This window comes from Heterocephalus glaber, unplaced genomic scaffold (genome assembly GCF_053883595.1).
Source record: "Heterocephalus glaber isolate CG9 unplaced genomic scaffold, H.glaber_assembly_v1.0 deba00001569, whole genome shotgun sequence".
Classification (NCBI taxonomy): domain Eukaryota; kingdom Metazoa; phylum Chordata; class Mammalia; order Rodentia; family Bathyergidae; genus Heterocephalus; species Heterocephalus glaber.
The window spans coordinates 947439-972009 of record NW_028258354.1 but is presented as its reverse complement, the minus strand read 5'-3'; the positions used below and the strand labels follow the sequence as shown (position 1 = coordinate 972009).

At 33.6% G+C, this 24571-nt stretch overlaps 2 pseudogenes; one reads left to right on the top strand and one right to left on the bottom strand.

Annotated features, from left to right (window-relative positions):
- The first annotated feature begins 40 nt into the window (after positions 1 to 40).
- On the top strand, positions 41 to 24203 carry LOC101699771 (olfactory receptor 6C65-like; annotated as a pseudogene).
- Positions 9740 to 10922, bottom strand: LOC147823691 (olfactory receptor 6C3-like; annotated as a pseudogene).
- Positions 24204 to 24571: the final 368 nt, after the last annotated feature.

Below are 24571 nucleotides of genomic sequence, written 5' to 3'. Positions count from 1 at the left end.
TTCTTTTTACCCACAGACTATCAGAATTCAGAGCTCAGCCATGCCAAATAAGACATCAGTTAGAGAATTTATTTTTCTGGGACTTACAGATGACCCAGAGTTACAAGTTGTGATATTCTTCTTTATGTTGATCACATACTTATTGAGTGTAAGTGGAAACTTGACCATTATTACCTTAACACTGTCAAATACTCATTTGAAAACACCCATGTACTTCTTCCTCAGGAATTTCTCTTTTTTAGAGATTTCATTTACAACAGTCTGCATTCCTAGATTTCTGATCAGCATTGCAACAGGAGACTCAACCATTTCCTATAATGCTTGCATGGCACAAGTATTTTTCCTAATCCTTTTAGGATCAACAGAATTTTTTCTTTTGGCTGTCATGTCCTATGATCGTTATGTGGCCATCTGCAAACCTCTACATTACACAGCTGTCATGAACATTGGTAAATACACCGTGTATCATGATATTAAAGTAATATATTTTTATTTGCTAATCTATCTCTCAACTCATTTCCTAACAGTAATATAACTTATTTTGCATAATTATTAACAATGTTTCTCATACTTAGTCTAATTTTGGCCAATTCTTATAACACAATATCTATTACACTTTTTGGTCCTCAGTTACACTTTAATTTTCTCACACCAGAGAGACAATGCCATATTTATCCATTTATGTTTGATTTGTTTCACTTGAATTTATTTTAAGGTGTATCCATTTACATAGAAATGTCTAAAGTTTATCCTCCTTATGGCTGAATAGTACTCCACTATATTAAAAAGACATATCTTTTTTATCTGTTCATTAGTTGATGCACATTTGGGTTGTTTCCAAAATGTAGCTATTTCAAACTGTGCCAATAGTGACACATGGGTGTGCATATATAATTGTTGTATGATGCTTTTAATTCTTTTTTTTCCCTTAAATTCTTTTATTGGTACATTTTAGGTATACAATACGTTTACATTTATCACTGGGTGCTTGTACCTGCACATGATGCATCTTGGTTCTTACTTTTTCCCTATTACCTGTGTGCCCTTCACCCCCTCCACCCTTCCCTATTTACATAGACTTTGTTTCCATTTTTTTTCTTTTCTCTTAATTTTTCCTTTCCCTCCTTTCTTTTCTCTTAATTTTTCCTTTCCCTCCTTTCTTTTCCCCTACCCCTCCCACTGCCCCTACCTCTTTGGACCTTTTCTTCCTATATCAAACTATCAATTATTCATTTTAATCATTTTAACTCTTATTTACACTTTCAGTTTCTCACACTAGAGAAACTATTTGGTATTTACACATGTGTGTCCTATTTATTTCACTTAAGCAACCTCTGTGGAAACCTGTATGGAGATACCTCAAAGAACTAGGGGTAGAGGTCCCACTTGACCCAGCTATTCCCCTGCTGGGGATCTTCCCCAAAGAATTAAAAGAATCATACCACAGTGATATATGTGCACCCATGTTTATAGATGCTTTTAATTCTTTGGGGAATATACCCAGAAAGGGAATAACTGAGTCAAGTGAAATCTCTAATCCTATTTTTTTGAGTAGTCTCCACACTGATTTCTACAGTGGTTGCACCAGGCTACATTTCCACTAACAGTGGAGGTTTCCTTTTTCCTCATAGCCCTGCCAGCGTTGGTTTTTGGTTTATTTCTTGATAATAGCCATTCTTTCTGGAGTGAGATGGAATTTCAGCATTTTTAAAATTTGAATCTCTCAAATGTAACAGTGGAACATTTTTTCATGTTTTTATTTGCTGTTTTTACTTCATTTGAGAAGTGTGTATTCATTCCAGATACCCATTTTTTGGATTGGATTTTTAAATTTGGGTGAGCCAATTTTTTCAATTCTTAATATGTCCTTTGTCTGAGGAACCTCTGGCTAAATTTTTTTTTCCACTCTGTGGGTTGTCTTCTCATTCTGTTGGTGATATATTTTGCTGTACAAAAGCTTTTCAATAAGATGAGGTCCCAGTTGTTGATTCTTTGTAGTATTTGCCATGTGGTCTCGGTTTAGTTCATGAAGTATTTGCCTGCACTTATGTCCTCAAGTGTGTTACCTATTCTCTCTTCCAGCAGGTTTAGTGTTTCTGTTTTAACATTTAGATCTCTGATCCATTTTGATTTTAGTTTAGTGCATAATGAGAGATATGGGTCTAGTTTTAGTCTTCAGCATGTAGAAAGCCAGTTTTTCCAACACCATTTAATAAAGAGGGTATCTTTCTTCCAGTGAACATGTTTAGCCCTTTTGTCAAAGATAAGGTGGCTTAGTGTGTTGGGGTTCCTTCTGCGTCTTCTAGTGTATTCCACTGATGTTCAGGTTTATTTTTTTCCCGTGCTGTTTTTAACATGGAAGCTCTGTAGTATAATTTCAAGCTAGGGATGGCAATTCTTCCTTCCTTGCCTTTGCTGGCCAGAATTGCATTTGCTATTTCAGATCTCTTCTGATTTCAAATGAATTTTAGAAATGATTTCCCTAATTCTGTGAGATATGCTAATTGTATTTTGATTAGGATTGCATTAAAACTATGTAACAATTTTGGGCCATTTTCACTAGGTTTGTTCTTCCTATCCATGAGCAAGGGATAGAGGGGGAAAGTGAATTGAAATGTGTTATGTACATGCACCAGTTCTCTACAGTGAATGTAATCATTATGTATTGCAAACATGTCCTAATAAAAGTGAAAAAAAGATAAAAATCAACAATAAAAACTTTGTTGAGAAACACACATGTTAGCTAAGTGACAAAAGTTGGGGAGAATAAGGGAAGAAAAGGTGACTTAGGTGATGTCTAGGAAGATTATTCACTCCATAGTATTCAGCTAATAAGGAAGTGGAGGAGAAACCTGAACTTTATGTATAAAAAGCTTGTTGTAACATTTGTGAGTTTGCTAGATTGTAGAGACACTCAGCCTTGAAAGGCTGAGAATAAAGTTTAACTTTTGTTGCTCTCTTTGTCTCCAAGGCTGTTCTTTATTCTTTTTTTATCATTCACTAAGTTCATTGGTACATTTTAGGTATACAATATGCTGACATACATTATTAGGAATTTGTACCTTTACATGATGTATCTTGGTTCTTATTTTTCCGCCATCCCCTACCTCCTTTCAACCCCTTCACCCCTCCCTATTTACAAAGACTTTGCTTCCATTTTTTCCTTTTCTCATATTTATTCCATTTCTTTCTTTTTTTCCCCCCTATACCTCCCACTTCCCCTTCCCTTTTGGATCTTTTCTTCCTATTTCATATTATCTATTATGGATTTGGATCCTCATTTATACTTTCAGTTTCTCACACCAGAGAAACTATTTGGTATTTACACATGTGTGTCCTATTTATTTCACTTAAGAATATGGCCTCAGTGTGCATCCATTTAGCTATAAATATCTCAAGTTTCTTATTCTTTGTGGCTGAGTAGTACTCTATTTTATTAAAAAAACACCAAGAACAAATGCTGATGGGGTTCCAAGACTGTTCTTTTTTTTTTTTTTTTTGAACTGGAGATTGAACTTGGGTCCTCGTGCTTGCGCAGCAGGTGGCGAAACCACTGAGCTAGATCCCCGGCCCTCCAAGACTGCTCTTTAAAGTCGAGCAAGTGAATGTGTTTCTCATACTTTCTACCAATCTTAACTTCTTCTATTCCAGGTTCTTTAGACAGCATGCAAGACAATTCCCAAGCGGAGGTGGGAAAACTTGACTGATCCGACCCATGTATAAATTGCAAATCCTCTGACTTGCATCTCAGAGAAAGTATTTCCAGGATTTATCAGTAAGAGACATACAAAATGTATTAGGCAAAATTGTAAAACTACACACTCAAAGGAATATGAGTGTAGTCCTTTAAAGAGAAGAACACTGTAGACTGGAGCTGGGAATATTTATGTTTTGGCAATGCCAACATGTGAAATCTGTGTATCTTTAGAAAGTTTGTGCTTGGTTAACGGAAAAAGGTAATGGCCCACCCATAGGTAGAAAGATAATTGGTCATTTTACAGGTGAAAAGATGACTCATTTTACAGGGGAAATACACTGCCCGTCTATTTCAACATATTCCAGTTCAGACTAGTTAAAATTCATTTAAAGAAGACATTTGTATAGTTGATTCTTGTTTAGTTTGTTGTAAAATCACATTTGACATCAGCCACAGTTTTTTATTTTATACTATGTAAAATATAGCTTTGGATTTATCTTTGGTTCATGAAATGTATTTCCTCTCATCAGTTCCTTTATAAAATGTATTTACATACTTGGTCTAAAATTTCCTTTATTGAGTAAATTTAAAGTTCGTGTTTGTGCAAGAAAGATGGCCACAGTCAGGCTTGTTACCTGATGTGGAGTTTGTGAACAAACAAAATTTTGTCAAATGGTTTTGGTTGGAAACCAAATTGTCCACAAATAAAAGCATTTGTGAACCAAGGCACCATTGTAATTTTTATTTACTTTCCTAACATTTCTTTTTAATTCATCCTTTTAAACCTTTACTTTATTAAAAGCATGACCTTTTCATAACACCTTTGAGGTACGAGATTATGGCATGGCCAATGGGCTGAGCAAGTAGGCATGAGCTATTAATCATGGAGCTCTAGGACACATGTACCGGAATACAGTTCACAAGCCCTGCACCTCAAACAAATCAGAAAGTGTTATCTTCAATTCTTAAGGCCTGAAATTAAGGGGGCTTTTGATAAGATAGTCTGGATCTGATATCAGCCTGAAGAGTGAGAGTTACAAAAGACATTGCCATTAATCTCGTGGCCACTGTGAACTCTTTCAGTGCCCTGCTTTCATTCTGCAGAGTGTTCTTTCCCCGACTTTAATAAATGTAAAACCTTACTACCTTTTTTTTAGGTCTTGTCCAATTTTTTGTGAAGGACACAAAGTACCTGAAAAAAGATTATAGAATGCGAGAATCTGATAACACCTTACGGTCAAAAAGGACCTTCTCATCTAATAGCCAAGATTTGATTTCAAGACTGAAATTCCTACAATAACTTACTGATATTAGAGACTCATATTTTGAAAAAATGTATATCATGTTATTATGTTTCCATATTGAAAATTCATAAAAGAACTGTATTGTAAACATTTTTAACTTTATTGAATATTTTTTTCTTCTGAATTTTTTGACAAATTGTAACATTTTAAACAATTACCCATGACTCATTTTTTTTGCCACATTCAAGCAGTGAAGAAATATGGGAAGAGGTGTGAGGGGTAGTATATAAGATTAAGTGACACATGGTGGCATAGGCTTTTCATCCCAATGTTGAGATACAGTACTGAGGGGATTGAAAGTTTGAGCCCAGCCAGTGAGACCCAGTCTGAAACTAAAAAATGAAAAAGGCAAGCTGAGGATGTAGCTCAGTGCAAATGTCCTGGGTTCAACCCCCAGTTCCACAAAAAGAAAAAAAATATATGGGAAGGGTCCCTGAGATCATCACAAAACCAAATACTTGAAAAGCCTTGAGGGGTTGAAGGGAAGGCAGGGGAATGGGGAAAAATTAAGAACCAAGATGGATTATGTAAAGGTGCAAATTTGCAATGATGAATGTCATTATATTGTATACCTTAAATGTACCAATATAATTAATTTTTAAAAAGCCATTCTTTAAAGGCCACAGAAAGAGGGTTAAGGAAACTCTACCGGTAGGCAATCCAATATGAAGAGGTTGTGTGTGGAGAGTTGTTATACAAGGTTATTAATGTAAAAATGTTTATAAAAGTTCAAGGAACTGTATTATGTTCTGACATAAAATAAGCTGGATAAAACTCATGAACATGATAGCTCTTGAGAGGAATTAAACTTCAGTATTTTAAAAATTGCATGATTCCCAAAGCCTTAGACTATTTCAAGGATGTACTTGTGCAAGAGAATGAATAATATTTCCAAGTATCACTTCATATAATTTCTGAATATGGGATCCACATTTTCTTTCTTTTTTATTTTTCCATTTAGTTTATTGGTACATTTTGGGTATACAATACAGTTACATTCTTCATTGGGATCTTGTACCTTTACATGATGTATCTTGCTTCTTATTTTTTCCCAATTTCCCTGCCCTCCCTTCACTCCCCCCACCCTTCCCCTATTTACAAAGACTTTGTTTCCATGTTTTTCTTTTTCTCATATTTTTTCTTTTCCCTTCTCTCCTTTCCCCTTCCCCTCCCACTTCCCCTATTCCTTCAGACATTTTCTTCCTATTTTATAATATCAATTATACATTTTTATTATTATTTACACTTTTGGTTTTTCACAGCAGAGAAACTATTCAGTATTTACACGTGTGTCTTATTTACTTTACTTAAGAGTAGGGCCTCAATATGCATCCACTTAGCTATAAATGTTTCTAGTTTCTCATTCTTTTTATGGCTGAGTGGTACTCCATTTTATAACAAAACCACATCTTGTTTATCCAGTCTCCAGTTGATGAGCACTTGGGCTGTTTCCAAGTTTTAGCTATTATAAACTGCACCACTATAAACATGGGTGCGCACATATCACTGTGGTATGATTTTTTAAATTCTTTTGGGAAGATACCCAGTAGAGGAATAGCTGGGACAAATGGCACTTCCAATCCTAGTTATTTGAGGTATCTCCATATTGATTTCTACAGTGGTTGCACCAGTCTGCACTCCTGCCAACAATGAAGAAGGGTTCCTTTCTCTCTACAACATCGCCAGCATTTGTTATTGGTTGATATCTTGATAGCAGCCATTCTTTCTGGGGTGAGGTGGAATCTTAGTGTTGTTTTCATCTGCATGTCTTGAATGACCAGTGATGTTAAACATTTTTTCATGTTTATCTGCTGCTTTTACTTCTTTATCTGAGAAATGTCTGTTCATTTTAGATGCCCATGTTTGAATAGGGTCTTTTTATTTGGAGGGGGTCTTATCTTTTTTAGTTCTTTATATATTCTAGATAGTAGACCTTTGTCTGAGGAACAGCTGGTAAAATTTTTTCCCACATTTTAGGTTGTCTCTTAGCTCTGTTGGTGGTTTCTCTTGCAGTGCAGAAGCTTTTTAAAAAGATGAGATCCCATTTTTGATTCTTTGTGCTAGTTCCCATGCTACTGAGGATGTGTTCATAAAGTCCTTTCTTATGCCAATGTCTTTGAGAGTTCTATCTAACTTGTCTTCCAGCAAGTTTAGTGTTTCTGTTTTAATATTTAGAATTTTAATCCACTTGGAGTTTAGTTTAGTGCATGGTTAAAGATAGGGGTTTAGTTTTAATCTTTGGCAGTTTTTCCAGCACCATTTATTAAATAGGCTATGTTTCCTCCAGTGAGGGTGGTTGGCTCCTTTGTCAAAGATGAGGTGGCTGAGTATTTCTGGAGTTGTTTCTGCCTCTTCTAATCTGTTCCATTGGCCCTCAGGTCTGTTTCTTTGCCAGTGCCATGCTGTTTTTATCACATTAGCTTTGTAGTATAGTTTCAAATTGGGAATTGTGATACTCTCAGCCTTGACTCTGTTGCCTAGAATTGCTTTTGCTATTCTAGGTCTCTTCTGGTTCCAGATGAACTTTTGTATTGTTTTCTCTAGTTCTGTGAAATATGCTGTTGGGATTTCAATCAGGATTGCATTGAATCTGAATAGCAATTTTGGAAGCATGGCCATTTTCACTATATTGGTTCTTCCTACCCAGGAACAGGGATCTTTCCATTTTCTTATATCCTCTTCAATCTCTCTTTTTCAGATTGTGGTAGTTCTCAATGTAGAGGTCTTTTGCTTCCTTCATTAGATTGATTCCTAGATATTTCATTTGTTTGGATGCTATTGTGAAAGGGATTATTTCCCTGATTTCTCTTTCAGTGAGTCCATTATTTGTGTACAAGATGGGATCCACATTTTCTCTGGAAGAAAATGATTTACATGATTAAGTTCTCATTTCTTCCCACGTGTTTCATCAGAGTTACTTCTTATTTGTCTTCCAAAGAATGAGACAGATTCTTTGAGGTACTGAAAAACAACCATTGATGTTTAATATTTATTGAATAAGATACTTAAAAAGCATTTTCAGGGCTTTCATTCTGAATACACAGCCATGCTGTCCTTCCAAAGTCCCCACCATCAATTAAATATTTTCAATGACCCTTCAGATAAACTAGATAAGGTATGAGCTGTTCAAGGTGGAAAAATAAATATACATTAAAAGACATATAAAGTTTATAGGATCAAAGAATGTTCCTTCGAAAGCTTGTGATAAGGGAATTTGCTTCCATTTTTATTTCTTGGGTATGTTGTGTGCATGTGTGTGTACTTTGCTGTGAATGTTTCAAGTAATTCAATAACCTTGAAAGTATAATTTTCAACTTTTTCTTTACTCTTCAGTAGAGGTCACTAGAAAAATTTCACAGAATATATCTGCAAAAAAATGTACTTTATTTATCATGACACATTTTTCTTTCTAACTTATGAATGTAAAGAACTTTTTTGACTTTGGAATAATACATTAGAGAAAAGGAAAATTCATTAGTGAAAATGTGGACAATAACTGTCCTAGCTTCAAAATTACACTCAAGTACACTTCTGGCACTTTTGTCAAGCATTCTAGATCATGGGTCATGACATGAAGGATTCTTTGAGAATGTCTGTCAGCCTGCATGAAGCAAGGATGCCTCAGGAGAATCCATTGAAGGATTATCATACTTGTTCTATTAAAATATCTTTTCATTATGTTTTACCATTATTTTAGGTGATATTCCTTAAAAAGAAATGAATATTTTATATTTTTTAAATTGATAGACAGGTTCCATTCTCAGCATTCATGCCACTATGTATGAACAAAGCTAGGAAAAATAAAGGGCATTGAATAACATTTAATACTAATTTTATGTATAATAATACATATATCTGTAATTTTTTTGTCTAGTCAGAAACTCATACTTTCAGTTTATTAATTAGTCACATATAATTTCAATAAGGAAGAAAGAGGAAATAAATGAATAATACAATTATATCAAAACCCTATTCATTTTTAATTTGTGACAAAATAAGTTCATTTACTATCACAGACAGAATTTGGACTTTGCCATTAGAGAGACATAAATTTATAATATGAACTGATCTTTTAATAGTTTTATGACTTTGCATGACAATTTATTTACTTTCAGTTTGTTTACAATGCCCTTGAAATTTCAAGAGTGTTCATGAGAATCAAATAAAATTAGATGAATCAATGTACCCTCCAAATGATGTGGCACTTGGACTCTGAGAACAGCTAGATCAACTTATTTTTTTTAGTTGGAATTATTTTTCAACTTTGAGTGGGATATACAAAATAATTGGTTTTATTACAGGTATTATATATTCTAGTGTGAAACCTTTCGTATATTACCACATTTAGCCCTTAAAACACATTTAAGAAAATTTTATCCTATTTCCAAATGAATCACAGAAGCTTTCAAAGATTATGTAACTTTTATTCATTTATATAGCTATTAAAATGGTATTTACTCCTATAGGTCACTAAAATAAAATATTATTTTAATATTTGTAAAATGATTTATGTTCTGCTGGTTCTCTGTTCATAATTGAAAATAAATGATTGCATGGATCTTACAGACACTTTTAAAGGAAGACACATCATAGTCACTTGCAAATTAGAAAGAAAGTTGAAGCCAATGAGCTCAGCAATGCATAATTTTGAGAGAGATATCAGAGGATAGTACAAATTTTTAATTCCTTTATTTCATTATTGACTTCAAAATGGAATTCATTTTGTTAATAATGACCTTCATTTGTTTCTGTAAAACACTACTTTATAAAACAAGTTTTTTTTTTTTTGCTTAAATTCTTTTATTGGTACATTTTAGGTATACAATACATTTACATTTATCATTGGGTGCTTGTACCTGTACATGATGTATCTTGGTTCTTATTTTTTCCCTATTACCTGTGCACCCTTCACCCCTCCACCTTCCCCATTTACATAGACTTCATTTTCATTTTTTTCCTTTTCTCATAATTTTTCCTTTCCATTCTTTCCTTTCCCCATCTCCTCCCACCACCCTTACACCTTTGGACCTTTTCCTATTTCAATTGAAAGTTTGTTTTACTTGTTAGTCCCTCAAGGTGTAAATAAAAGGGTTCAACATGGGAGCAATTGTAGTGTTGAGAACAGCTACTCCTTTGGTCAATGATGCTCTTTCATTTGCTGAAGGCTGCACATACATGAATATGCAGCTTCCATAAGAGATGGAGATGACAGTCCAGGTACAGAAAGCCTTTTTCCTCTGACTGGTAGAAGGGATTCTCAGAATGGTGCTAATGGTGCATATGTAGGAAAGAATCACCAATGCTAACATGAAGAGCAAAGCAACAAAGGCAAAGTAAAAATCAATTGTCTCTAAAAATTATGTATCTAACCATGAGAGTTGTAAGATGGGGAAATAGTCACAAGAGATGTTATCAATGACATTTGGAAGTGCAGAAATCCAACTTGAAGATAAGCATAAGTAATGGAAGAATGGTCAGAAATCCTGCCAGACAAGAAGACCAGAAGGTTACAGATTTTCTTATTCATGGTGTTGGTGTAATGCAGAGGCTTGCAGATGGGCACGTAGTGATCATAGGACATAGCAGTGAAAAGAAAAAATTCAGACATACCCAAGATTAAGAAAAATAATTGAGTTAAACAATTGTTATATGAAATGCTCTTGACCTTAGTAATTATTGAACACAAAAATCTTGGGATAGAGACACTGATGAATGTAATTTCCAGGAAGGAGAAATTCTGTAAGAAGGAGTACATAGGAGTCTTTAACTGTGAATCTAACAAGGTGAGAATGATGATGTTTGGGTTTCCAGCAACATTTAATAAGTAAGTTATAAATAAAAAGATAAAAATTACAGCCTGAATTTCTGGATTGTCTGATATACCCAAGAACAAACTTGGTTATCATTGTGTGGTTTCTCATACTTACTTTTTTTTCTTTCATAAAAATTCAATTGCTGTGAAACAAAACAAAACAAAATGTAAAGGTTTAATGTGAAGGAATATAATATTGTGTGAACCATCACCAATAAAATGAAGCAATATACCTTTTCCCTGTAAGAAATTGCAATATTTATTCATTCTAATTAAAGCAGAACATATGTGTACATAAATTGAAAGAGAATCTTTTATTCACAGATCTATGTCTTGAGCCCCCTCACCAGTAATTAAACATCAAATCCATGGGCAGAGGAGGTGAGCCAATCCCAGTGCCCAGGAGGAGGCTCCCTGCTGCCATTCCATGACTCGTAGGGCAGAGGAGGTGAGCTGCACAGGCCCCAGAAGCAACCTCCCCACACTCCGTGGAAATGAGAAGACACATAAACAAGCCTCAAAAACAGACTTCCAGATCACCTACAGCAACTCCAAAGGGAAACGAGATGGAACAATTTGATACTCAACCACCTGGACTCTCTGAACTGGCAACAAAAGGGGATCTGGGAAAAATGAAATCAGAAATACTTTCTCAGATAACAGCAAAGATTGTGCCCATAGTGCAAGACATGATTAATAAATCTAAAGAGGACACAGATAAAAAAATAGAGGAGCTGAGGAACATGGATGGAATCCCAATTTAGGAAACAAATGGGATCCATAAAACAGAGGCAAACAGATTTCCAGGAGAATAAAACTCCACTGAAAGTCTACACAGCAGAATGAACCAATATGAGGACAGAATTTCAGATATAGAAGATAAGATTGCAATTAGTGACCAGGAAATGAAAAATTGCTTTAAAATTGTAAGGGAACATGAGAAATCAATCCAGCAGCTGCTAGACCATGCAAAGAAGAATAACATAAGACTGATTGGAGTCAATGACCAAAGAGGAGAGAGTGCAGATGACATAAAAAAAATGTTGACAGAAGTGATGGCAGAAAACTTCCCAAGCAGGGGAAAAGAATTTGACATACGGATAAGTGAGGTATATAGGACTCCAAATAGCCTTGACCAAAAGAAATCTACACATAGGCATATAATTGTTAAGATTCCAGAAACCCAACAGAAGAACAAAATTCTACAAGCAGTGAGAGAAAAGAAACAAATCACATACAAAGGAAACCCACAGCAGACTTCTCAATGCAAAAGCCTCAAGGCAAGAAGAGCTTGGAGCGATGTATTTCAAGCCCTAAAGGAAAACAGCCTCCACCCCAGATTGATGTACCCTGCAAAACTCTCTTTCAAAATTGATGGAGAAATAAGATACTTTTATGATAAAGAAAACCTTAGGAACTGCATTAATATCAAACCAACACTCCAAAAAATTTTAGGCAATATCCTAAGAAAAGACAATGAGGAAGGAAGCTCAGCAGAATGAAACCATTGGGTATGACAAATTAAATGCAAAGGGGGAGAATCCAACAAAAAGAAAAAAATCATGACAAGGCTTTTAAAACTTTCAACTTCATCTCCCTAAAGAGTGTTGTACTGATTAGTATTTTTCTGATTCTAGAGTTGCTCACCTTTCCTTGTGCTCTACTGTCTATTTATCATCTTCTTGTGTCTACTTTTTAATTGGGTTGTCTATTAATGAGCTGTAAGAGTTCTTTATATATTCTGGTCATAGGTTATATGCATTGTAAATATGGTCTGTTTAGGGACTACTTTTCATTTTAACGATGGCATTTAAAGTTCTAAATTTTGATGGACTCTCATTTATCAATGTTTTTCTTTTATACATCATGTTTTTTTGTATTCTAGGAAATTCTTGCCTACTCTAAATTCATAAACATTTTCCCTTATAATTTCTTCTTAAAGTTTTATACTTTTAGTCTTTCATATTTAGGTTCATAGATCCTTTCAAGTTATTTTGATGTATGGAAATAAAGGGTTGAGGTTAAATTTTTATATACAGATATGAGGTGTTCTAGTGCCATTTGCTGAAAACACTATCTTTTCCTTGGCTCTTCAATAGAGTATATATTCTATAAAATGCAAATGTTAAAGAATCTTTCAAAACTCAGTGGACTATATATGTGTGGTTCTATTTCTAGATTCTCTGCTTTCTTCCAATGATCTATATGTCTTTCCTTACACCAACACTGCCTTGATTACTGTAGCTTTAGAGGAAGTCTTAAAATTAGGTACTAAAAGTCTTCCAACACTTTTATTTTCTTTTTCTTTTTACTTTTCTAGGCCCTTTGTACTCCTACATAACTTTTAAATTTCAATATCCAATTCTTCATTTATAGCAAGTATACATAGACCTGAATTTTTATATATATCTTGTGTTTTCTAACCCTGCTAAATTCAAATACATGTTCTAGGGGCTCCTAAAGATTTCTTAGTATTTTCTCTGTAGATGATCATTTCATCTACATATAAAGATTTTACTTCTACCTTGCCAATCTTATCCCAATTGTGTCATTTTATTCCCAGAATATTTTGCTTTAGGCCTATGTTTCAAAGTTTAATGGACAGATGAACAGTAGGCATATATGCCCTTATTTCCCACCTTAGGGAGAAAGCATTGTATATTCTCCATTCATATGAGGCATTTTTGCTGGAAGTATGGAGTACATGTCTTTGATCTGTTGAGAATGTTCTGTTTTACTTCTAGTCTCCTGATAGCATTTACCATGAACAGCTGTAGAATTTAGTCCAATACTTTTTCTGCAAGTACTGACAGGATCATATGCCTTTTTCCTTTCCTATGTTAAAATGATGACTTTTGGGGATGGATCTTCCAACGCTGAACCAATACTGCAATCCCTATAACAAAAGCACTTTCTACATACTGCCAGATCTGACTTCTAATAGTTTGTTTTGTTAAACAAATTTCTATCTATGTTCATACTTTTTTCTTTTATTATCTTTGTCCAGTTTTAGGATTAGCACAATGTTGATTTCCTAAAATGAGGGGAGAAGTGTTCCTTCTTTTTTCTGCTTTAAATGTTTGATATAATTTATCAGATAAAATGTATATGAGCCTGCTGTTGTCATATAGGTAGGTTTTCAAGCTAGGAATATGCTTTCTTTAATAGGTGCTATTCAAATTTTGTATTTCCCCCAGAGTCAGTTTCATTAATTTGTCTTCCACAGTATTTCTTAGACATTGTCAAATTTATTTCAAAAAAGATTTTTGTAATATGCTTTCTATATCCTTCTAAATTCTGTAAAATCTGTGGTAATGTCTCCTAGATCTTGATATTGTAATTTTAAACACGTATAATTGATACTGTGTAATAGGAACAAAAGATCTCAAGGAGCAGGAGAATTGGGGGGGGTAGGGGTAAGGAAAAATGGAAAAAAAAATATGAGAAAAGGAAAAAATGGAAACAAAGTCTTTGCAAATAGGGAAGGGTAGAAGTGGTGAAGGGAGAGAAGGGGAAGAGGAAAAAATAAGAACCAAGATACTCACTTAATGGTACAAGATCCCAATGATGAATGTAACTGTATTTTATACCTAAAATGTACCAATAAACTTAATGAGGGGGAACATCAAATCCATACACAGTCAAGTTTTTTTCTACGAGGACTATATCATTGGAGTAGAGGTTTCTATAAAAGTATTTATTAGCTATATTTATAATTTGAATATTGATTGGGGTTTCTAAGATTGTATTCTTTTGGGGATAAAATATTATATCTTATTTTTAATTTTAATTCTGATGCCATTCAGAAACTTACAAAATTCATTTATGGAAATTGATGACCTAATCACAATTACTATGCTTAATAGTGGTTGTCAATACTTTTATTCCTTTTAAAAATATGATCATGATTGGGGTTGGGGATTTAGCTCAGTGGTTCTGCCCCCTGCCTCACAAGCACGAGGTCCTGAGTTCAGTCCCCAGTACCCCCCCCAAAAAAATATAACCATGAAAATAAATGTCATTGCAACCTCAGAAATATAGAACTGAAGTAACTTGGTTATAACAAGAATAACATTAATTTATGGAAAGAGAGGTCAGAAAAATTAATTAAAACTCACAGAGCCAGAGCTCAATAATACAGTTCTTTAACATATTGATTTATTTTTATAATTTTATGTCTATTATTTAAAAATGGACTTTTCTTTATTATATTTAATTTGTATTTTGCTAAATATTTTCCCAAGGACAAGAAGGAATTCATGAAGGAATTTTTTTGATGCCAAAATATATTAATTCTTTTCTCAAACATTCATCAGAATAAATAAAGTATTCTATAAGATTTATTAACAGAAACCACCAAGATATAAAACATGACCTATATGCCTTCATCTCTCCTGTTCTCTCTGTGGCCTTAGCTCTCAGCATTCTGGTTGTGATATAAGTTCTCAATTGTATTTCTAGTATTACTTCCTGTGGAATGAACTGGACAACTCAGTAGGTGCTAAATATTAAAGCAGACATTGTGCATTTTTTTCTTTAGCTGTTAGTTTTCTTAAAATCAGCATTACTTTCCTTTAGAATTACAAATATTTTTGACACATATCAGAAAAACTGGCAAATTAAAAGGCAGAGAATTGTTTGAACAATGATGAAAACATATTAAAATGTAAAAGGTTGGGGATTGAGCTCAATGGCACCACACCTGCCTGGCAAGCCCAAAGTCCTGAGTTCGATCCCCTACCAGCAAAAAAAAATAAAAATAAAAATAAAAAAATGTAAAATTAGTATTAATTAAATATTATCATGGTAATTGTTATATCTTTACAATTTTTTTCTAAAAAATTTTCACATAATAGATAAAAATACATGTATTTATAAATATATTTGATATATCTTATGATATCAATCAAATATAATCCCAAATTTTCTTGATTTCTATAAAATATGAAATTCAATGTATTTATAATATTCTTTGGGAGATATTTGTCATGCCTTTTTTATATAAAATAATCTCATGTAGAGAAAATGCCTTCTGAATTAAGATTTCTAGCAGGCTTACCTATGCATAAAAATAAATCTGTCTTTTCTATCTTTTATCTTTTCATACAAACAGAATTATTGCTTTGATCTGAACTTCAAAGCCTACTATCACACACCATTAGAATTTTTAAAGTTAATTTCCTAAAATATCCTAAGATAATTATAAAGATAAAATATCCTAAAGTTCTCTAGATAGGATAAAGAATGAACAGTATACAAAGATAACACAACTTTACCTTCTCTTGTCACTATATAAATCCCTAAGATACTAGATTAAAGAAAGGAAAAATTACAGCAGAGATAAGTTCTAGTGAGGTAGTAAGATCATGATGTATCTTTCTGGAAAGCCAAACTGTCTAGTAAGATAAAAGTAAAAGTGTAAAAATGTACCAATCAGTTCTTTATATTTTCTAGATTGTAGTCTTTTGTCTGAGGTACTGCTGCTAAAAATTTTTTCCCACATTATAGGTTGTCTCTTAGCTCTGTTGGTGGTTTCTTTTGCAATGCAGAAGCATTTTAATAAGATGAGATCCCAGTTGTTGATTCTTCGTGCTAGTTTCTGTGCTACTGATGTTTTGTTCATAAAGTCTTCTCCTATGCCAATGTCTTCAAGAGTTCTATCTAACTTACCTTCCAGCAAGTTTAGTGTTTCCATTTTAATATTTAGATCTCTAATCCACTTCAATCTTTGTTTAGTGCATGGTGATAGGTATGGGTCTAGTTTTAATCTTTGGCAGGTTGAAATCCAGTTTTTCCAACACCATTTATTAAATAGGCTATCTTTCCTCCAATCAGGGTGGTTGGCCTCTTGTCAAAGATGAGGTGGCTGAGTATGTCTGGAGTTGTTTCTGCATCTTCTAATCTATTCCACTGATCCTCAGGTCTGTTCTTTTGCCAGTACCATGGTGTTTTTATCAGAGTAGCTTTGTAGTATAGTTTCAAGTTGGGGATTATGATACCTCCAGCCATGTCTCTGTTGCTTAGAATTGCTTTTTCTATTCTAGGTTTCTTCTGGTTCCAAATGAATTTTTGGATTTTTTTCTCTAGTTCTGTGAAGCATGTTTTTGGAATTTCAATTGGCATTGAATTGAATCTACATACAAAGAACTGAAAAAAATCAGACCCCCCAAATTCAAAGACCCAGTTCAAAAATGAGCAGCTGAAATGAACAGACATTTCTCAGAACAAGAAGTGAAAGCACCAAATAAATATATGAAAAAATGTTCAACATCATTTGTCATTCAAGAGATGCAAATGAAAACAACACTAAGATTTCACCTCACCCCAGAAAGAATGGCTGCTATCAAGAAATCAACAAATAACAAATGCTGGTTGGGGTGTGGGAAGAAAGGAACCCTTCTCCATTGCTGGTGAGAGTGCAGGCTGGTGCAACCACTGTGGAAATCAGTATGGAGATACCTCAAAGAACTAGGACTGGAAGTCCCATTTGACCCAGCAATTCTGCTGCTGGGGATCTTCCCAAAAGAATTAAAAGAATCATACCACAGAGATATATGTGCAACCATGTTTATAGCAGCACAGTTTGTAATATCTAAAGCTTGGAAGCAGCCCAAGTGCCCATCAACTGGAAACTGAATAAAGAAGATGTGTTTTTTTTTTTTTTTATAAAACGGAGTACTACTCCGCTATAAAGAATGAAAAACTAGAGTCGTTTTTAGCTAAATGGATGCATATCGAGGCCATACTCTTAAGTGAAATAAATAGGACACACATGTGTAAATACCAAATAGTTTCTGTAGTGTGAGAAACTGATAGTGTAAATAGGGGTTAAATGATTAAAATGAATAATTGATAATTTGAAATAGGAAAAAAGGTCCAAAGACATAGGGGTGAAGGGAGGGGAAGGGGAATGGAAAGAAGAGAAAGAAAAAATTATGAGAAAAGAAAAAAAATGAAATGATGTTTATGTAAATAGGGAAGGGTGGAGGGGGTGAAGGGCTCACAGGTAATGGGGAAAAAGTAAGAATCAAGATACATCATGTACAGGTACAAACACCCAATGATAAATGTAAATGAATTGTATACCTAAAATGTACCAATAAAAGGATTAAAAAAAAGAAAGCAAAAATTTTATAGAAATAGACAGATGATAGAATACAGTATAGTATGTTAAATATGTTAAATAGGAAAATATATGTCCTGTAAAGTTTGTTGCAAAATATAGTATGATTCTCATGTAATGTGGAAGGATAATCTACTGCTATTATTTAAGTATAAATACAAATTGAATATAAAAATTTGAATAAGTAGATTAAATGCATGAGTCAATTTATCAATGCATCAATAAAATATTCTATCATTCACTCATTTTTTAAATTAAACTATATATACTTATTCATTCAAAAAAAATAGCATATACAATCAGCATATACAACCAACCTGGTTTCCCTTTGGCTGTACTTAATTTTCCTAATACACACTTGGACTCTGCCTATACTCAGGAGATACTTTATTCTCAATTCTTTGGAGGTTGGTTGAATTCAAGACTGATCTGTTCCACAGTGGACCATTCTTTCAGGGTAGTACCCACATTTTATTCATTAATACATCTATGCCAGCACGCAGCAGAATGAATGACTGAAACAAAATTAATATCTAAAAACAAGAAGAGCAAGCTGGGCAAAGTGGCTCACACCTGTAATCCTACCACTCTGGAAGGCTGAGGCAGAAAGATCACAAGTTTGAAGCCAGACTAGGAAACTTTCAACTTAGTGAGATACTGTCTCAAAGTTAGAAAAAAATTAAAAATAAAAAGATCTTTGGATGAAGCTCATTGTGAAGGCCCTGGGTGCAATTCTTATTGCCAAAAAAAAAAAGTCAAGATGAGAATAATTTAAACCTTATTTTCATTTTTTATTTTTAAGATTAATGCAGTATATGTTTTATGCAATGGGAATTGAGTGTCACCGTATGTAATGTCTGATGGTGTGGTCCTGATGCTTCCTTCTCAGATTCCATTTTCACTCAAATTTTCAAATTACTCAATGTAAAACATTTCTGCTATGTTCTACCATGTCACTGTTTTCTGTGTATTTACCCACAATCATATTTACACAATCAGAAAGAACTTTTCTCTCTACATGAATGCAATTTGAATACACAAAGTATTTTTGCAAATTTCCTGTTTGGTTTTTCAGTTAATGATGTATAGTGGATATCTCTGCATGTCAAGTAATCTGCACAGAACTCATCTTTTTGTAACAATTCCATAGAATATGAGAAAAGACATATCATTTAATATTTTTGTTGTTGATTAAGAAATTATGTTTTTATTTTTTTATGTTATTATTTTTTCCTTAAAAACTTTTGTTTGTCATTAGAAATGATTTTTTAGATATTGGGGATCGAATATCCACAATTAAAACTTGTGTGTGTTTAGAAAAAAAAACCAGAAATGCTTAAAGTGAAATGGTTTTGGATAAACATATCTATTTTCTGACCTTTCTTAATGCAAACTCTTTGCCTTAAATAGAATATTTAGAAATTTGCATAAAATACAAAAAAATTAAAACATTGTTCTGAAGAGCTAAAAATAGAAAGTTGTATGACTGTGTATGTGTATAGATTTTTATATGCATATGTATGTATAGGCTGACTTGATCTAGGCTATTAAATCCACCCTGCAAGTTAACCCCCCATTGCAATGGTTGCCTTAAGGTGTTTGCTAGTCATATATATAGTATGGTTAATCATTAGCTGCACTGCTTTCCAGTGAGTTGAGCAATGGGAAACACACTGTGGGCTACCAGAGTTTGAAAGCATTTGCCCGACCTATGTGTGTGCAGAGGTGGTGTGAATGTGAGCGTGTATGAAGGGCAAAGCTACTACTCTCAGTAGGCCAAATGCTCAGGTTAAACAACTGACAAGTATTACTGCAGGGTTTTTTTTTCCTGTCAAATTGCTACTTCTATTATGGAAGACAAAAGCATTTCCATTTCAACAGTTTGTCAGCTTTATTAATGTTGGACAAAAACTGATGTTATAAAAATGAAACAGATCTATATTTTTGAGGCAAACATAAAATTAAATGTGTAGGTAACCTATTTATATACTGCTAAAAAGTATGTTTTGAACAGAGATATGCAAAGAAGCTATTACCTACATGAGATGTCTATTTAAAGATTTTTTTTCATCCTGGCTGCCAGGAATAGTAAAAAGCTAATATATTTAACCATAACATACTGTGACTCACCCAATAGCACAAACTTTCATTTCATGAAGTTTATCTGTTGATGCTGATTTAAACTATCACTTGTTTTATCATGTGGGAATGTAAGTTTTTATGGTCAAAAATACAGGATTTTGAACTAATGTTGATTTGAGTTGTGTTGTCTTACCATATTCTTTTCAAAGTGCTGTCAGTTGAAAAGGGAAGCATTATGTTTACAAATCTGTTTTGAAATGTTTGCCAAAATTTTGGTAGTATCTTTAATAAAGATGTCTGTCTCCAGAATCCAAGAAAACAAATAAATAACTTTGTTGTGTATCACTGTAAACCTGAAAATGCTGGTATCTAGGAAATATAAGAGAATATGTAGATTAACTTTTCTCTGTGGAGTTCTTTCTAAAACATTAACTGGAAAGATTGGATAATATATTAAAAGTAGTACACAAAAGTATACACATTTAATTTTATACAGACTTTGTAAAGACCCCTTTGCACTACAATTCTAAAACATTACTGTAGAAATTTGATTTCTGCGTAGCATGGACATCCTTGGGAATTCTTTTTCTTTTAGCATTGAGATCCCTGGTGCTCTTCCTTTTACCTCACAATTGGTACAATCTTTATTAAATGTTAATTTATTTCAAACTCTTAGTTGCAAAAAGGAACCTTAGTGGGAGATAAACTTGGTCCTCATACTATTATGGTAGAGTCTCCTGAGTAGTTTTTCTATAGTGAAAGACTTCATAGGTGTTACTTCTCGGACATCCTGGCCTTTTAATTAGAGATTGTGTGCAGCTATATGCTATGATCAATGTTTCTCAAAACCAAGGTTCTTGCACCACTGGGATTACCCAAATTAGAATCTCTCTCCATTTCACAAATTCCCTGTGGGTAACTTTTGCAGGCTGAAGTATTAGAAACAGAGGCTTGGATGCGGCTCTAAACTTTTAAGTCTATAAATCTGGAAATTTTGAACTGAAGGTCAACTGTTGGCTTTTATTTTTTTCTTTGCTCATCTCTGTCGTCAGGCACAAATCACTTTTCCTCTCTGCCTGATATGAGGCACCCCCTTAGTTGTTTCACTACCAACTCTTATTTTAGAACCTGTTCACAAACAAGCCTTCCAGTTGGTTAATTGTTATACTTTGGCGCTCCTACTCACCTACATCAGCACATCTTCTGGTTTACAAGTTGGGTAACAATGGGAGCTGGAAAACCTCTATGGAAATCCAGCGTTGTGAACTACAGACCTGACCACATACCAGTAAAAGCCTTAATTTAGATGTTTGTTGTCTACATTGGACAGATCCTTGTAAAATGTATATCTGCCTATCAGCTGCAAATCTGAGAGCTGAAAACCTCAGAATATCCTATTCTGAGGGTTGCATCCCTTTTAAAGATGGAAATGAACCTATTCAAATATTTATAATCTTTTTTCATCCCATACTACAAGATTTTTAGATTCTTGCTTATGATTGCTGTAGGAATGAGTGACCACTTGGTATTACTCTGGTGGAAGAATTTGGTTTTTTGTTTTTGTGTTGAGGAATACTATGTGTAAAACAACATTGTCAATATTAAAAAATGAGTTGTGCTGTTTTTTATCACATTCCATTGAAAATTATTTGAAATCTTGAAGATTTTTACCAACACCCACAAATCTATTCCATATTAAGTGAGCAGCTAATTTAAACCAAACTTAAACATCATTAAATACATGTGGGTTTTTTATGTAGGGCTTTCACCTCCTCTTTTGTTGATTATTTATTTCCCTTGAAATGCTTTAGAAAAGTTAACTTTCAAAGCTTTAAGTAGTAAAAGATGTTCAGTAGTTCTGTTACAGAGGTTATTGGTGTGGTCAGTTTTTATCATTGGTCATTGCATGGATTATAAAAATTCAGTATTAATTTTCTTTCCTCTCTGATTCTTCTTATAACTGTTTTAGGAGCTTTCTTTTCCCTTAAAGTGTTTCACCCTATTATGTAAAACAAATGCAAGATGTTAAAGTGAGGTGTAGACACAAACAGCCCATCAGTTCAGACTCTGTGGGTGCCTTAGCCATTCCCTCATCATGTCCTTTGCTTCTGGAACTCAGCAGAATCTCTGGCCAGTTCACGACAGCATGCGTGTTGTCTCTATGCCTGTGACATGTGCTTCACTACTTTGAAAATTCTTGCAGTTTATTACTTGCCCAAGTGTTACTAAATCCTTTTCTCATGTGTCCTGGATGGGGGAAAAATATAGCTACTACTGTGAGAGGAATGTTTTGGGAAAGGATATTAACTGACACTACTAAATGAAGGTGGCAGAAGATGTTGTCAATGTTCTTTGTAACCTGAAAACAACAAGGGTGTGAGAGTCACTTCAAACTATTTTGAAGAGTTAAAAAAAATTATATATATATATATGCTGTTTCTCAGTTGTTCCACCCAGCCATGTTAGGTGTCTCAGAGGTAAAATGTCACAGGAATTTTTCAGTTGTCACTGAGCTCAGCAGCTGTGTCAGCCCCCATTGTTCTTTACTGATTTCAGTTCAATAAAAAGTTAACTTGTAAAACAAAAAAAGAGATTATATTGCAACCAATTCATGTCCTTAATTACAATGCTATAACATTCTTGTGCATTGTTTTGCATTTGTATAAATATTGGCATTACACATGTAGGAATTACATTTTAATCGATCAACATTTCCCTCTTACAGACAAGAGTGAGCCCTTTTCCTGGCATCCTAAACAACACTACACATTGTAAATCAATTAAAAAAATTTCAAGCTATAAGATAAAAATGCTATTCCAATTCTTTTAGTGCTAAAGAAAGTATTGTAAACATCAGGACACAGTGCCTGGGTTTTGAAATATAATTACTCTGTGAACTTGCAAAACGTATTTGACATTTCTCACTACTAGTTTGCCTATGCATAAAATGAGAAGGCTAATAATTCTATTCAAAGGATGTTGTATTAGATGAGATAATGTATGAAACTCCTTAGCAGGGTAATTAAGGTATAATACGTTCTTTGAATATATTGCAACAATTTCATATTTTCCAAATAAAAGAGATGCAACATTGTTAATATCTATATTTATTGACAATGAAATGCCTATTAAATGTTCATTTTCTGCTAGTTTTTTATGTTATATGTTAGTAGGATACATTCATATATGTTAATTACTCTGTAACCTGTTTTCAGAATATATCTTAATTTTTACTAGTGCATATTAATTTTACCAATATAGCAATAATGGATTTTATTTTATCATACTTGTAAATGTATATAATGTTCATTCTCTTAGGGTTAACAGATGATCCATAATTGCAACTCATGATTTTTCTATTTATAAATTGTATATTGAGCCCAATAAGGAACTTAATCATTGTCATCCTCATTCTGCTAGATCCTCAACTAAAGACTCCAATGTATTTCTTCTTCCAAAATTTCTCCTTTTGGAAATCATAATTACAACAATATATATTCCCAGATTTTTGGTAAACATTGAGACTAGAAACAAAACCACTTCTTGTAACAGTTGTGTAGCTTAATTACTTTTTGTCATTTTACTGGGAATTACAGTTTTGTGTCCTGGTTGTCATGTCCTATGACCACTGATTGCCATCTGCAAACCACTGCATTACCCAATCATTGTGAACAGCAAAGTCTGCCACCAGCAGTGCTCAGCTCCTGGGCAACCGGATTCTTAATTATCTTTCCCTTTTTGGATGTGAGAATCAAGCTTCATTTCTGTTTTTCCAACACAATTGGTCACTTTACATGTGAAGCTTCTCCTATCCTGCAAGTCTCTTACATAGAAACAAATTTCCTTGAAATGATGTCTTTTGTCTTGGCTATGGTGACACTTATGGTCACATTGGTATTAGTGTTTCTATCTTACAGATGCATCATTAGACCATTCTAAAGTTACCCTTTGCACAGCAAAGGACAAAAGCTTTCCCATCTCTGCTTCCCACATGATTGCTGTCTTTATGACATATTGTAATTATAAAACCATCCACAGAAAAGTGACTGTATCAAAGGAGTAGCATTGCTCTATTCCTCATTTGCACCTATACTAAATCCCTTAATTTATACTTTAAGAAACCAACAGGTGAAAGAAGTCTTCCAGGACGTATCATCAAAGATTCCAAAAAAATTAAAAATGTGATATAAAAAACAACCTCATCTTAAAACTGAAAATCATGTTTCAACCACATATTAGTTACCTCACATAGGAGATTCTTTGGAGAGTCTTGTAACTAAGTTACACTCTATGTTTTACTCTTTTTCATAAAATATTTCCTTCACTAAGATCTCTTTGTGGCACATAGGCTACAGAAACCATGACTTTCAATAAAATAAGATTTATATAAGTATAGCTTGCTGGATGTAATTCATTAATTAATTCAACATGTATATATTGTATATCTACTTTACTTGACAATGGGAGGGATTCATTTTTTTCTTTAAGTTGTTTTTGTTGCCTAACACATACACATAAATCAAATATTGTTATAGTCTTTAAATAGTGTTATA